Source organism: Camelus ferus, chromosome 10 (assembly GCF_009834535.1).
Source record: "Camelus ferus isolate YT-003-E chromosome 10, BCGSAC_Cfer_1.0, whole genome shotgun sequence".
Lineage (NCBI taxonomy): Eukaryota > Metazoa > Chordata > Mammalia > Artiodactyla > Camelidae > Camelus > Camelus ferus.
In genome coordinates, this window is record NC_045705.1 from 25,059,843 (window position 1) to 25,074,934 (window position 15,092).

Here is a 15,092-nt window from a genome sequence, read left to right on the forward strand (position 1 = left end):
GCACTTGAGTTTGTGACCATGGTTCCAAATTTATTAAAACCATATTAGACATTGGTTTTATTTCACTGGGAAAATTCTCTCAACAGCTGCTACTAAAAGAGTTAATTATTTTTCTTAAAGTTGTTTTTCTCAGATTTGATAAAAAATTACCAAATGCGGCTTTGAATGAACTAATCAATTCATTGGGCTATTCATTTAGTAAACACTTTTTCAGATATTATGTTAGGTACTCTACTCACTATTAGAATGTCACCTTGCAAATACTAGTTTGTTCCCCCAAAGTCACATTTTCAGTAGTTCATAAACCGGACAGAATTCTCAGGCACAAGGCTGTTGTTTCTTTTTGCTTAAGACTGAGAAAGGCACTCCTATGGTAAAAATGAGAATTGAGCTAAGTCCGATGGAATCTGCAGTGATGGAAATATTCTGTATTTGTGATGTTCACTATGGTCACTTTTAGCCACTTGTGGCTAGTGCAATTAAGGACATAAATTTTAACTTAATTTAATTCCAGTTAACCTCAATTCAGTTTTGAATGGCCACATGTGGCCAGGGGCTGGAGCATTGGACAGCACAGATCTACACTTTATTGACTTTTCTATGAACTTACATAAAAAATTAAATGCACAATGATGCTGTTGCCAGACTCAGTGTTCTTTAAGGATCTGGACAATATATTAGAGACAGAACATTGATTAAAATAGATAATATGATTAAAGACAAAAAATATTGGGCATTAGGTAATCCTCAGTGAAAAATGGGACAATGGAATCAATCATTCCTTGAGTAATACCAGTCCTCTTTGACTTATAGAGAGAATAAGGGAGTGTTAAATAGAGTGTCACTGAGCAATTGCTCACTGCCTGATAGAGAAGCTAATACTATGTCACAGGCTTTTGACATAAGAAAGAGCTTGATTGCAAAGTCCACCAGCAAGCAGACAGGGGGCATGCTCAAATTTGTTTCCCTGATCTGGGCTTCAGTCAAAATTTATGAGTTAGGGGAGGACCGGTTGGTATGCGGAAGTGCTGGCAGGACAGATTTTGATTGGAGGGACTTTAAACAAGACCATTTATGGTAAGGTATGAAAACGGGCTTTTACACTGGATCAGGGATCCCATTCTTCTAAAGTTCTGGCCTTTGAGTTCCAGCCATGTCCTGGTCCTCTGGTTTTGTTAGAGGGAGAAACTTTGGTTCCAGCATTATCTCTAAGTCAAAATTTCCTCTTCTGCACATGCTCCTTTTCCATGACTTGAAGTTTTGATTCATTGCCCCTGCAAGATAAGTTTGACGTTCTGTTATTGATATGATAGGGCCAAGCTGAACTGGTCTATGATGGTTACAAGATGATTTTGACCTCACCTCCTTTAGCCTTACTTTCTAGATGAGAAAACTGAGTCCTGGCAGACTTGACGTGACCGAGATTACAACACTAGTCTGCAGCAGCACCCGCACAAAAACTCATGCCTCCTGGTTCTTGATCGTGCCTCGCCATGGATGTTTTCTGCAGCTTGGAAGCATAATTCAAATGCTTTGGCCAAGCTTAGTTTTGTTTATTTATTAATTTATTAAAACTGTACACGTAACACTTAAGTAGCATCATGACACTTTGGGCATCATAATTATTTGGAATACTACACAAAAATTAAAGAAAAAACAGGTTCCTGATCATTCATAAGCAAATGCTATTCTATACTTTTGTCGATAGAAAAATAATCCGAGACAGCCAGAATTATGGACAGCTGTGTCATATGCAAACTTCTCAGGTAAAGGCAGCTTTCAAAACACACTTCAACAGGATCCCAGTGATGCTGTTACTGTGGAGACAGCAAGCACTGGAGAAGGCTTTCAGAGGAGGGCGCAGGAAGAGACACTCAGAGCCTTGTTTTACATGCAGAGCCGTCATTTGACTCTATTTTATGCAGCACTGCTGCAATTTCTGATCATATGAGCGCCAAACGGTAACAGTCTTGACAACAGCTCTGTACAAAAAGGTCAGGCAGCTTTTGACTATGCTTCTTGTCTCTTTCTTTTTCTTAATCAAAGGCTGCAGAAGAGCAGGGGAGATTTCCCTTTGGGTAGCCACAGGGAATACTTTAGGCACAAAGGGTGTGTTGATTTTAATCAGTTCTGATACGGGTAGCAGCTAGCGTGAACCCTTCAATCCTATTACAACAGCGAATGGGGTAATAAAACCATAGACCTGCTTCCGTATTCGTTAGTTTCCTCAAGTCAAAGAGGTTGGGAAGGAAGGACGTCCTATAACGAATGCTTTGGTGTTTGTAATGAACTTTAGCTGTAACTATCAATTCACTCGATAAATATTTGGTAAGTATTTTTTTATATATAGTTTTTTATTTATATTTTATATATATATATAGGCAGAGTGCTATTAGAGGAATTATGGAATATACCAAGACACATCTCACTTTGCTCTGAATTTTTTTGAAAAAATCAGTGTATACATCTGATCACCCAGATTGCAAATCCTCATTGGAAATAATGACACTGATGTCTTTATCTTTGTACACTCAGGGCCTGGCGTAATGGCTCAGAGAAATCACTCAGCAGATGTTTCTCAAATGCAGGGTCACTGAGATGCAGGCACAGCTCCCACATTTACTATCGTGGTGAGCAGTCTCTAGCTATGATTTTAACCCACTTGGTGATTTTTTTTAAACGTGCTGCCTTTGAATGATTTACGAGTGAATGAATGAGCGAAATCACCATTCAACTTGTTCACAGATCCATTCATTTTGCGTAGTGCCTAAACTCTAAGGCTGTATGTTCTACAACCTCTTTTTGGTTTTCCTGATGTTCAAACCAAGTTGGCAGTGTAAAACCTCTCTTGTGAAGAAAATGCAAATAAATGGTAGCTCTATGAGAAGAAATGAGACAAAGCCTAGGTTTTGAAATGCACAGCACCAGGAAAATGGCACTCGACTCATTTTTATTTCTTGCCCTGGAAAAGAATAGGCAGCTTAAATTTAGGTCTCCCAGGGCAACCGGGATATGAATTAACTCAGTACCACCTACTCAAGCTAATCTCTGCCATCAGAATCACGATGGCTTCTATGTAAGGGTAATGCAATAAAAAGAAGATGGCTCTGGGGCATGGTTATAATCGGCTTTATAATTCGAAACCTCATTTTAAAAAGTAAATTTAACTCCTGATTTGACTCTCGCAGAAACTGACATCTTCGGGGGATAGGGGAAAACCAAAAAAACCTCATCCTTACATAGTAGTATTTCTTAATCTTGATTCTAAAAGAAATGCACTTTGCAAAGGAGATGCTGTTCTAGATACAAAAGATCTTTCAACTTCGAATCTCATTTGTGGGTACACATCATACATTTTGAAATAAGAACTAGGTACCACTCTGCCTTTTGAGACCGTATAAATCATCTTCTTTCAAACATCTTTCAAAAGTTCCTGTCAGTGTGAATGTTGGTCTTGGAAGGTCTTTAATGTAGCAAAAAACATTTCCATATAATCATATCTCATCATCGTACTTCAATTAAAGTATCAATACTGGAAATTTAATTTATTGATTTATGTGTACTCATTTATAATAAAGCCTGTTTATTTTTTATTTATACTTCTTTGAAGAATTTCAGAGACACTGGAGTTTAAATTTATTTTTAATTTATTAGAAAGATGGGAATACATTTTCCTTTGAGTGATTGTAGTGTAAGCCCTGACTTTTTTTTTTTTTCCCCTTTTTGTTTTTTTGTAGAAGCAAGTGCCTGACTTCAGCTGTGACAGCGGAGGCATCCATTTCAAAGGGGCATTCCTTTCAAAGACTGCTATCTGGAATAAACACATTGCCAGCCACAAGACCAGGTAAGGAGCCAGGCCATCCCCCCACCTCCCCAACTGAGAGTTCCTTTGTTTTAGAGGTCTTGGCTGATTGGTTGATTTCAATAAATGATCATTTAGTTCCCCCCCCCTTTTTTTTTTAAAAATCTCTTCCTGTGCTTTAAATTTCTGCTCCTCTGTTTTAAATTCACCAGTAAAGAGTGAGCCCACAAAACTCTAGGGCCCCCATCCTCAGTCCTAATAAAAGCAGAAGCCCAGGTCCTGGTTCTCTCCCTTTACCAGTGACCTGGCTGGCCATGTGGCCTCAGGTGTGCTGTGTGATTTCCAGGTCTTGTAAGTAATAAGTCTTTACCTTTTCAAAATTTCCTGATGATTATTGTGGAAGAGTTTCGTGCGATCAGAAGAGAATCACAAGGGCAGATCCAACCATAACATTGGTTATTGATATTTTGAGACCGGTACAAAAATGTGATACATGATAAACGACACTGGAGTTTCAATTTCTCATTTTCCACTTTTGGTTTCTCCTCTACCTCCCTGCCTCCCATTGGATTGAAAATAGTGTAGATATACAGATAGTTATGTAAAAATAAAAGACACGCAAGTTGTGTTTTTACAGGGTATGTTTTATGTAAGTTTGTTTTTTATAAATACAGATTTAGTTGTGTGACTATACTATATCTTATTATCCATTTCCCAATTCATGGGAATATATATGTTTCTCATTTTTTTATTATTAGTATTACTGCACAGTGTACTTATGGTCAGAATGTCTCAAGCTGTGTGCTGTGGTATATTTTGTTATTACCAGCATGTAAGGTGGGACAACTTTTTCTCCCCCTTCCTTCCTCCCTTTCTTTTTCCTTACCTTTTCCTTCCCTTTCCCTTTCCTTGCCTTTTCCTTCCCTTCCCTTCCCTTTCCTTGCCTTTTCCTTTCCTTTCCTTTCCTTTCCTTTCCTTTCCTTTCCTTTCCTTTCCTTTCCTTTCCTTTCTTTCCTTTTCCATAAAATTGCTATCAATGAATGTTTTTGGCTAAACCCAATGGAAGCCGACTCTGGCTGGTTGAGCAGAAAGAAGTATTTTTAAAAGGATATTGGGAGGTTCACAAAGTGATTGGAAGGCCTGGAAAATCTTCTTCCTGAATCAAGTCTATGCTTCAAGGACCAATGTCCCAGCCTGCACTGCAGAGCTGGTTTGCAGAGGCCCCACAGCCACTGCATCTGCCTCCTTGAGCATTAGAAGGACCCCTACGGATGCCACTCCTGCCTGTGAGCTTCTCCATGCGTCTCCCTTGTGTCTGTCCAGGCTGCCATGATTTCCACTGAAAGGGGGCCTATGTTTGAGCTCTGACTTCTGTGTTACATCTATTTTAAGAAATACAGTGTTGAAATACCTCTCAATGGGGAAAAACCTAGTCAGGCTTGATCAGTAGTCATGAATATGAACCGTGTTCACTCTGCTGCCTGACTTACCATGAGCTAAACCAAGTCATACCGCCCAGCAGTAAATAATTGTGCCAATTTCCTCATGACTTTGCTGAACTTTGATAGCATAAAATATTTTGACTTTTGCCAATACTGATAAAAAAGTCACTATTACTACTTTTTGAATTTTGGTTAAAAATATTAGACATTATTTTATATATTTATAAGGCAATTATGTGTTTTTTTCTGTGACTCCTTCTGCCTATTGGTTTTGCATATTTTTCTAAATGACAGTTTTCATTTGTTTGCTTTGTATTTAATGGTAGGTGATCTTTATATATTCTGAGTATAATTTCGTTGTTAGTTATATATGTTGTAATCAATTTCTCCCAGGCTACTGTCTCATTTAACTTTGTTTATTCCAGCTTTTGTTATTCGGTATACTTAAAATTTTGATGTTATTTGTGAATCTGTTTGATAGTTTTTGTTTTTGTGGTTTTAAGAAAGTATCTTGTTTAACCAAGATGACACAGTGATTCTCTGATATTTTTTATCTAATAATTCAAAACAGTAGTTTTGGTTTACATTTTTTTAATTCAAGTGGAATTAATTTTATTGTTAGTGTGAAGTAAGGAAATAAATTTAACTTTTCCATGTCCTAACATCATGTAATTGGACATTTTACTCTTTCTGAACTGATTGGAAAGGCTCACGCTCTTTTAGATTTTATTGAAAATCACTAGAAGTTCCTTGCATCTCCTTTCTACAAAGCCAGAATTAGCAGTCCTTCAGTTTTCAACATAAACTGTGCCTCCTTTGGGAAAACTTCCCTCAATATCCAAGCCAAACTGCTCTTTTCCACCTTTGGGTTGTTTTAGAGTTTGACCCAATATTGATTACCCCTTTCCGTCCTATGAGAATACAGACATAAAGCATCTAATGTAAAGGGGGGTGTCCAGTAAGGTTTCTTGGAGGAGGTATGCTTGAAGTGAAAATTCAAGGACATGGAAAAAACATACTTCAAGCAAAAGGAAATGTATCCTCAGACACTTACTATGCTTGTATATGTATCCCTTAATTTTATGTAAAAGTTATTGAGCAAAAGGGCAAAAAAGTCTGTAATTTCAAGTACCTCCATAGCATAACTCTTAACAGCGATGTGATGAATGTTTGCTAATTGATGCTCTAATTAAAGCAGTCATTCCGCATAAAATGTTTAAGGTCACAATTCTTCAGAGTACAATATCCAAAGAAAAATAGACTTAAATCCTTTTATATCTATTGGGTAATGGGACTCTGGCTAAACATAAAACAGAAGTTACCGTATTAACAAAAAAAGTGTTTTATATATTTGTTAATTGAGGGGCTTCTAAATGCCAATATCCTCAAATTAAAAAAGAAAGCAGTATATGCCTCTCCTGCGTGTGACTTGTACTCGCTCTGTGGTCATTATAAGTACTTATCCTTACCTAATATTTTGTAAGTATCCTTAATATTTAGAAAGCTTTTTGTTTTCTTTTAATGCATAAAAGTACCAGTTAAAATCATCTTCCCAGGAAACATCACCATGCGAGATGTTGCAAAAGTAGACTAGTTTAAATCATTCACATGCTATTCCCATATACTTAACCCAGCATGCCAGGCTTGATAGGAGATACCAGATGGACATTTCAGCGAACCTTACCTATTTCAACTGTAGAATGCGTTTATGTGAAAGCCGCACCAGTAAGTGGGTGGGAAGAAGGTAAGACAGTGGCTGGTGAGAGAAACAGAAAAAAAATTAAAAGGATAATTCACGAATAGAACTATTTAAGTTTATACTTCTGATTGAGACACAGCTACCATGAAAATCTGAAATATTGACAGTGTTATCCTGAATCTCTCAGAAAAAAAGGTTACTCTTTTCATATTAGTTAATGTTGCAAGAATATATTTACCTTGGTAAACATCATGATCAACTTAAATGGGGATAAAAATGTGCTCCATCACGAGGAAAAAAGATGATGTCCCCTCTCAGTAAATATAATTCATTAATTAGCCAGAAGAATGGGTGTGCAGGTAACTACAGTCTAATCTAAATCTACTTTTCCTAAACAGACACTGTGACAAGATCACATTAATTTATGAGAGTAAGTCTGATTTTCACACTTAGTTTTTTCTTAAGAAAACTATAGATTTTTAAACCTGAAATATTTTCTTAAGATTTGTATCATTTTGGAACTTGAAATTATTGAATCCATTGCAAAAATGTTAACAAATCACTTTTAGTTATTTTAAAGATGTGTAAATGTATCTGTGATTCCAGGTGTTTGCACAGTGGTTATTACTACAGCTGTTACTATTTAAAAATTGTCCTTGGGGAAACAGCTCCTGAAAAATGCAACATCTCATTTTTATAAGTGAGTGAAGGGACGGCGAGTGCACAACCACTTTTACAGCAAACCAGCACCATCAGAACAAAGCAACATGGACTAACTCCATGAATCAGAGAGCAGTGATGGAGCAGGAGGGTGCTGCCTGGAAGGTTAAAAGCAATTAGTAAATAACAAAAGTGGCTTTGCGGCTACGAAGCTCCCTTTCTGCCGTAGCTGGGTAATCCCCACCACGGAGTCTTGGTCACGCTTTCAGCTAGAGATATTTATAGGCTGGAACACCGGCCGTGATGCTGGGCATTCTCTTTTGTGGTGTACTTGCACCTTCGCTGATTAAAGGAGGGAAAAGTCTCCAAACGAAGATAAACCACGAGCATGGTTATCTTTCAGTCGTTCAAGAGCAAAAACAACCTTATCCATTGATACACCCCTGTGTCTATTATAATCTCGAGACAGAGTGGATCCTTAAGGAATATTTGCCAAATGAACACATCAATGAAACATAAGTAAACAAATGAACAAAGGACCATGTGGGACTGCAAGCTATCCTGGTACTACCACTCAGGAATTTGATAACAGTCCCTCACCATGTTTAGATTTCTCCATTGGTTCAGCTCATCATTCTTCATTCATCCGCTCAGTTACCTCAGTAGCAACACCTTGAGTACCTACTCTCTGCTAGATCCTGTGCTATGCACCAGAGACACAATGAATAAAATAATTCTTAAGGGATATTTAAGGAATTTATAAACTATAGCATATTGTGATAAGACCATAGAAGAGTTCAGTAGAAATTTCTGAGGTGGTCCAGAAGCTAGCATAACCAAATCAGTCAGATGGGGAACGTTCGGCAGGAAAGCCGGTTTTGAGGACAAAGTAAACTTGCCACGTTGATAAGCATGTGCTAAAATAGTAGAACAGTCTTCCCGGTGCCATGAAATTCTCAGAGACTGTGATGCTTAGGCAGTACAAAATACTTGGAACAAAGAAGTTTAGAGAACAATGAAAAATTGGAAACATTTACATGTCCATTCCTTTCACAACCATCCCCAACACCCAAAACACACACAGAAGTAAGTTATGCAGAACCAATGAAAAACAGTGAAAGTATAAACTGCAGTGGCTGTTGGACAGGGCGATGCTGGAAGTGTTGGATTGCTTAGAGGTTTTTGAAGTTCACAGGGGCATGTTTTTCAGGTAGGCAATCTTCTCTGCGTCTAAAGGAAAAGGTGACTCACTGAGTTCCCCACTGGGCCGTTTGATTTCAGTGTGGATTCTTCCATCTATCAACATTTGGTTTCATCCAAGTACAACCTTTCTTTTTCCTGTTATGAGAAGGGGTTTTGTGGTTTCTTTAAACCACAGAGAAGCATTCATTTCGTGCTACAAGAAAGACTTTGTACTCGTTCCACTCCCAGTGGCGATGAAAACCTCATGTGCTAGACTGTGTTTCCTGAGATGCCAAGATCACAACTTCCACATCCTCCTGTGTCCTGTTGTGAGTTTTTTTTTAAGAGACACATTTGAAAGTAGAACTCCAGTTCCCACATCCTTCCTATTGGGTGGTAGGATATAGTCCTCATGGAAATGAAGAATTAACAGCCCTGAGTGCAACTGACTCAAAAGCTCACTATCCTGGCTTCAAGGAGAATGCAGACTCAGAACAGACCCAGTGCCCAATGGGTCTAAGAAAGAAGTACAGAAGGGAGAAAGGAGGCTGACCCCAAGAACAGTATAGTGTTCTTTCAGACCAGGCCTATGGTATCCCTTTTGTGGCATACACTCAACCAATTTCACTCTTACACATGGTTTCCAGGACTCTGTAGCTCTTGGAGACTCTGCTGACTGGTGACTGCAGAATGCTCTTGTCTCATCACCAGTGTGTTCTCTTAGACAGTTAGGATTTGCTGTTCCACTGTCAGAACACAGGGCTGGGCACACCAATAGGACATGCAAATGCCGGTACAATTGTCTTTTTCTTTTCTGTCTTATCAAAAATTTTAAAATGCAGAAACTGCAGAAACTTAATGGGCCAATACTTAGAAGGCTGTATATGTTTATTACCTTCTGTAGAAACTGCAGAAGACTGGTCTCTTGTGCTGGTCCAACCTGCTTTTATATTTCAAAGAAAAGGATGTGAGGGGAGAAGTTGACATCTATATCATGGTGATTAATAAGCTGAGTCATTTGGTAAAATAAACATCTATCCATACTGATGAAAAATACCAGTAGAAACTTGGTAAGCTCAGATTTTAGTCCATTAATGTGTACTCTTCAACTTTTAAAAACAAATAAACCTCTCTGGGGCTTTAAAGTAACATAAGGCTTTAAGAAAACATGCTTACAAGAAGCAGGCCTGTTTAAGAGTATATGTCTACCTGTCCAGGTGATCAATCTGAATCCATCTTTGACGTGCACTTTCATTTTATTTGCTCTTTTAGATACTCAACTTTCAGGAGATACATGAGAACCAAGGGAAAAACACCAAACAAATAGACGAAGAGTAAAACCAGGCTCACAGTGCAATTGGGGAAGTAAATTAACTGAGAAGATGGAAATTCCTTGGCACTCATTAAGCATAATAATTTGGGGCATTGAGTGGAGGAAGGAAGAAAAAGTCACTTCCGTCTCCTCCCAGTCCTCACATTATGTTTAGGCAGTGTGTCGTTTTGGAGGGTTTTTTTTTTGAATGTTCTTGTCATGTTTTCACAATACAACAGGGAGTATAGTGAGTACTTGGGTAGAATTCCCCCGCTCCCAATGCCCCTGATTCAACAGGTTTCAAGTTTCTCTTCTGATTGTCTTAATTTCTATTTAAATTGAGAGTTATCCACTGCCCTGCTACCCTCTACATCAGGAATTGAAAAAGTGCCTTCAGCAAAAAGCTGATAAACTCATTTAATCTTAGGGTATAAAAAACAACACAGTTCAAAGCATTAATCTGTCCAGAGATATGTGAATTGTAATGAACATAAAACATTCATTCAAACAGAATATTCCTAAGGGCACATTCAGACGATCGGTAAAGGGAATTTGGATGGAAAGACTCTCGGGATTTGATTCATTTCGATTCCCCTGCAGGTTGTTTTGTTTTCCAGGAAAGCCAGGCCTGAGCCAGTCTTGTGGCCAACACCATCTGTGTTCCCCACTTAAAGCTTAATGTTTTCTGCCAAGAACCTACCTTCACCTGCCGAAAAGGACTAGTGCTACAGGCTGAATTGTGTTTCTCGAAAAGATATGTCCTACCCCCCAGTACCTTGGGATGTGACCTTAATTTGAAATAAGATCGTCACAGGTATAATTAGATCAGCTAAGTGCCTGCTTGAGTAGGGGTGGTGCTTATTCTGATATGACTTATACGAAGAGGGGAAATGATGGGAAGACAGATGCACCAGGAGAAGGGCCGTGTGAAGAGAGAGGCAGAGTTTTGAGGGATGTGTCCACGAGCCAGCGAACATCTGGGAAGCCAGTAGAGCCAAAAGTAAGCATCTTCCCCTCGCGGCTTTGGAGGGAGATCGTGCTGCCAAAAACTTGGTTTCCAGTTTCTCGCTTCCAGGCTCTTAAGAAAATACATTTCTGTTGTTTTTAAATCACCCAGTTTGTGATTCTTTATTACAGGAGCCCTAGAGAACTGACTGCAACCAGTGATTTCGTTTCGCTTTCTCTTTGTCTCTTTTTGTCTCTCTTCTTTTATTTCCTTTTTTTCTTATTTACGTATTCACGGAGTTAGGCAACATCTGTCTAGCTGCCCATTGGCAAGGGCAAGGGGAGGGGCTGGGAGAAAACCGTCTCTTTTCCCCTTTATATTGAAATGCTGGAAAACCTGTTCGACGTCACAGCTCCTCAGTGAGCTTCAACTCTCTGCAAAAACAGATTGAGAAACAAAATTTACAAGGCGGTGGCTTTTAAACTCTTGAAAATAGTAGAACTCTGTAGTCAAATGAAACATGACATGGCTCCCCAAAATGTGAACTAGATTTTAAAATTTGCACTTTTCTGTTTGAAGTCAGGAAAGGGCCCCAAATCGTATGGTGCAGCGTCTCTTTATCATTTCTTCTACCCTAGATGGTACCAGTGGTAACGCTGGTACTGCAGGCATTCCTAGAGGCATGTTTTCTGTCGTTAACCAGCATTTAGTTAAGAATATCTTCAGAAAAGTCTATTAAAAATTAAGACGAAAACCAAGCAAAATGAAGCAGTGTTTATTACTAGTCAGTAACTATGCCTGACCACCAGAACTGTAGGGGAGAACACGGCTATTCTAACGTGTATAACTAGAAAAGGAGGGAGACAGAAGTTCTTAGTTTTGAGTATTTGGCTGTTTGGTTTACCAGCTCATCTTTCTGCTGAGTGAACAAGGAGGGTCCAAGTCATAGATTTACTACTAAACTGAGAGGCTGATATTTACGGAGTGCTGAGAGCCTCAGTGTATTACAGGTTCTCACTCAGTCCTCCAGTGGTAAACATTATTCTCCCATTTTACTGAGTAAGTCACTGAGGCTGTGACTTGGATTCCTGTAATATGCTCACAGTCAATAGTGACACAGATAGCAGGATTCAAAGCCATGTCTGAAGCACACATGGTGAGAGAACAGCTCTTACCATGCGTGAAATGTAGAAATTTTTTGTGTGTGTTACTTGCTCCCATCTTTCCTTCAATCAACACTTTGTCAGGGTTAAATCTCTCAGAGCTGTGCTGGGTACGATGAACCCAGATAAGGAAGGAGTTATGGCTCTCCTGAGATGCCTGTGGGAAACACCAACAGTGGGTGGCAGGTATAAATGTCACATCAGGTGGTGGGTGCACTACCTGTGTGGACTGGTCCAGCTGGGGAGACCACCCACTGTGTTTTCTCCTCACTGCACAGAACTTTGTTTTCACCTTTAATCTAGGACAGGCATCGTCTTCAGAGCGAATTGCCACTGTGGTGCTAAAGCAGCAAGCATTTCCTTCCGTCGCCCCATACTTTCATATTCTATATTAAGTTTTGCTCACATGGCACTGAAATAGACATTTTTATGTTCTACAAAAATACCACTGCAAAATGGCCAAAATGCCATAACTTGAAATAGATTATCTTCTAAGATTAACTTTGCCTGAAGAACAGATTTTCCCCCACATATTCATTCTGAAATCTTTGAGTCCTAGAAAAACTGCCACTAATTCCCCACTCCTTTGTAATCTCTGCTGCCCCCATACCTTGACTGTCTTCTTTCGGGGAGATGTTGACCACAGGAATTCAAAGAAAATCGCTTCCTAGCTATGAGAACTTGGGCTATTCATCTAAACCCTCTAAATTTTTATTCCTTATATTTAAAGTAGAAATAATATTTTTTATTATTTTTATTACTTTCATATTTATTTATTTTGCTTTCTAAGTTTCTCAATAACTTAACAATAACTTAAAAAATTACGAGGAAATCATCTTGTATGTACAATTGTGTTGCTTGATTTTACACACACATACAGAGTTCTCCACATCAGAGAAATTGAATCCATTAAAAAACTGTTTTTTAACACATTTTTATCTGATTTCCTCTGGCTGTATTCCATAAATTTTGGTATGTCATGCTTATGTTTTCATTTTTCTCAAATTATTTGCTAATTTCCTTCATGATTTGTTCTTAGCCATTTATTATTTATGAGTGTGTTGTTTCATTTCCACATATTTTTACCTCTCACAGTATTTTTTCTTCTGTTATTGACTTCTATTTTTGTTCCATATGGTTAGAGGACATAATACATAAAGGAAAAACTACCAGAACTGATCTGAGAAATAGCCAGCTCTACAATAACCATTGAACTTCAATGCCTCATTTTCAATCAAGGATAGAACAACTAGGCAGAAGATTAGAACAATATTATAAACAAACCAGTCATAACAGACATTCATAGACTGTTCCACCCAACAACAGCAGAATGCACATGTTTCTCAGTGGAAATGAGAACCTTGGAACGTTCTGCAGGATAGACTATAAGTTAGGCCATTAAACAAGTCACAATACATTTCAAATGATGGCAATCAAATAAAGGAATATTCATTCTTACATGGCAGGGTGGCTGAAAGGGTGAAGTATTTTTGCTGCTACTTCAAGTTAACATTGATTAAACATTAACTGTACACTGGCAGGGTGCTAGACACTGGAACAAAGATTATTAAGGCATTCACAGACCACAGGGATGTCACATTCTAGTGCGAAGGATGAACAGAAGAACAGCAAACCATAACGTATGCTGAAAACCCTAGGACAGATGTCACTGCTTTGGGAGCTTACGGTCAGAACCGGCCAACTGCCAGGAAAGGCAGGGCATGGTGGCAGAGAGTGAGGTGAAGAAGGATCAGAGATGGATTTACAGAGAAAGTGAGAGATGTGGAGTCTTGAAGATCTCAAGAGGTATGTGTTTTCTGAAGAAGAAAAGAGAAATGGACACAAAAGTTGAAATTGCGTAGAGTTTTTGGGGATAGACTGAGTAAATCTGCAAAGCAGTTTGAAATCGTTATAGAAGGTCTTTCATGGCATTCTCCAGAGTTTGTTCATAGAGGTCGCTAAGAAAAGAAAATGGTAAGACAGGTGGAATAAATAGTAAACTCGGTGGAAAGGCAAAACAGTTTCCACATTTATGAGTCGAATTTAGTCTAGTGTTTTAAGAGTCTAACAATCACCAGAAATACTGTGTGCATCAAATGTCAATTTGATTGAGCATGGTATGATTTTAAGTCATAGATAATTAAGCCATGTCCTCAGCCTATGGAAGAGGGTAACATTGAGTATTTCAAAGGGATTCTTTGCCATTTTCAAAGACTAAAGATACACTGATGAACATTATCAAATGAGTTGTCACATTTCAAAATTATTCATGGAAGTGTTCCTAATTACCTGTCTTAGTGGGTAGCAAATAACAGCCTTACTAAATTAGTAATGCTCAGCATGATTTAACTAGCCATGACATCTGATTCCCTTATAACATGTGAATGAGTTTTCTGGTTTTTTGGGGGCTTTTTGGTCTTGAAACTAATGGCAGTCCACAACTCAGGACTTGGTTCACCAATGGGACATTTCCACCAGAGCCTCCTGGGTAATAAAGTGATAAAGCTGACTCCTCTGTGAGAGGCTATTCTGAAATGTCTTGGGAAACAAGTGGCATGCCAGTTTTTTCCGTAATTCAGGTTTGAGGCTAATGAAGAATTCCAAGAATCATTTTATTAGCTGAAAAATTAGGATCTCAAATGCTCAATCCTGAGAGAGACAAAAAGTGAAACACAAGGTAAAAGATAAAGTTTCCTTTAGTAGGAAGGAAAAACAAGGCCTTAGAAAAGCTTTTTTAATTTAGGTTAGATTTCTAGCTAATGTGTGATATTGTAGAAAAGGACCAATGTTCTGGTCTTCTGAGCAGGAATGCTCTCATCTTTAGTATTTCGTCTCTGATCCCAGTCCTGTGACTTGCCTTTCACACTTCAGTTGTCTCATCTCTAA

The 15,092-nt window shown here is 38.5% G+C and overlaps 1 long non-coding RNA gene across 1 annotated transcript in view; it reads left to right on the forward strand.

The window, feature by feature from the left end:
* The window catches only part of LOC116666352, a 229,637-nt gene extending 225,364 nt beyond the window's left edge, over nt 1-4,273 (forward strand). Inside the window, exon 3 of the long non-coding RNA XR_004323161.1 lies at nt 3,738-4,273. This is a non-coding gene — a long non-coding RNA (uncharacterized LOC116666352). The remainder of the gene's footprint in view (nt 1-3,737) is intronic.
* The last annotated feature ends 10,819 nt before the right edge of the window (nt 4,274-15,092 follow it).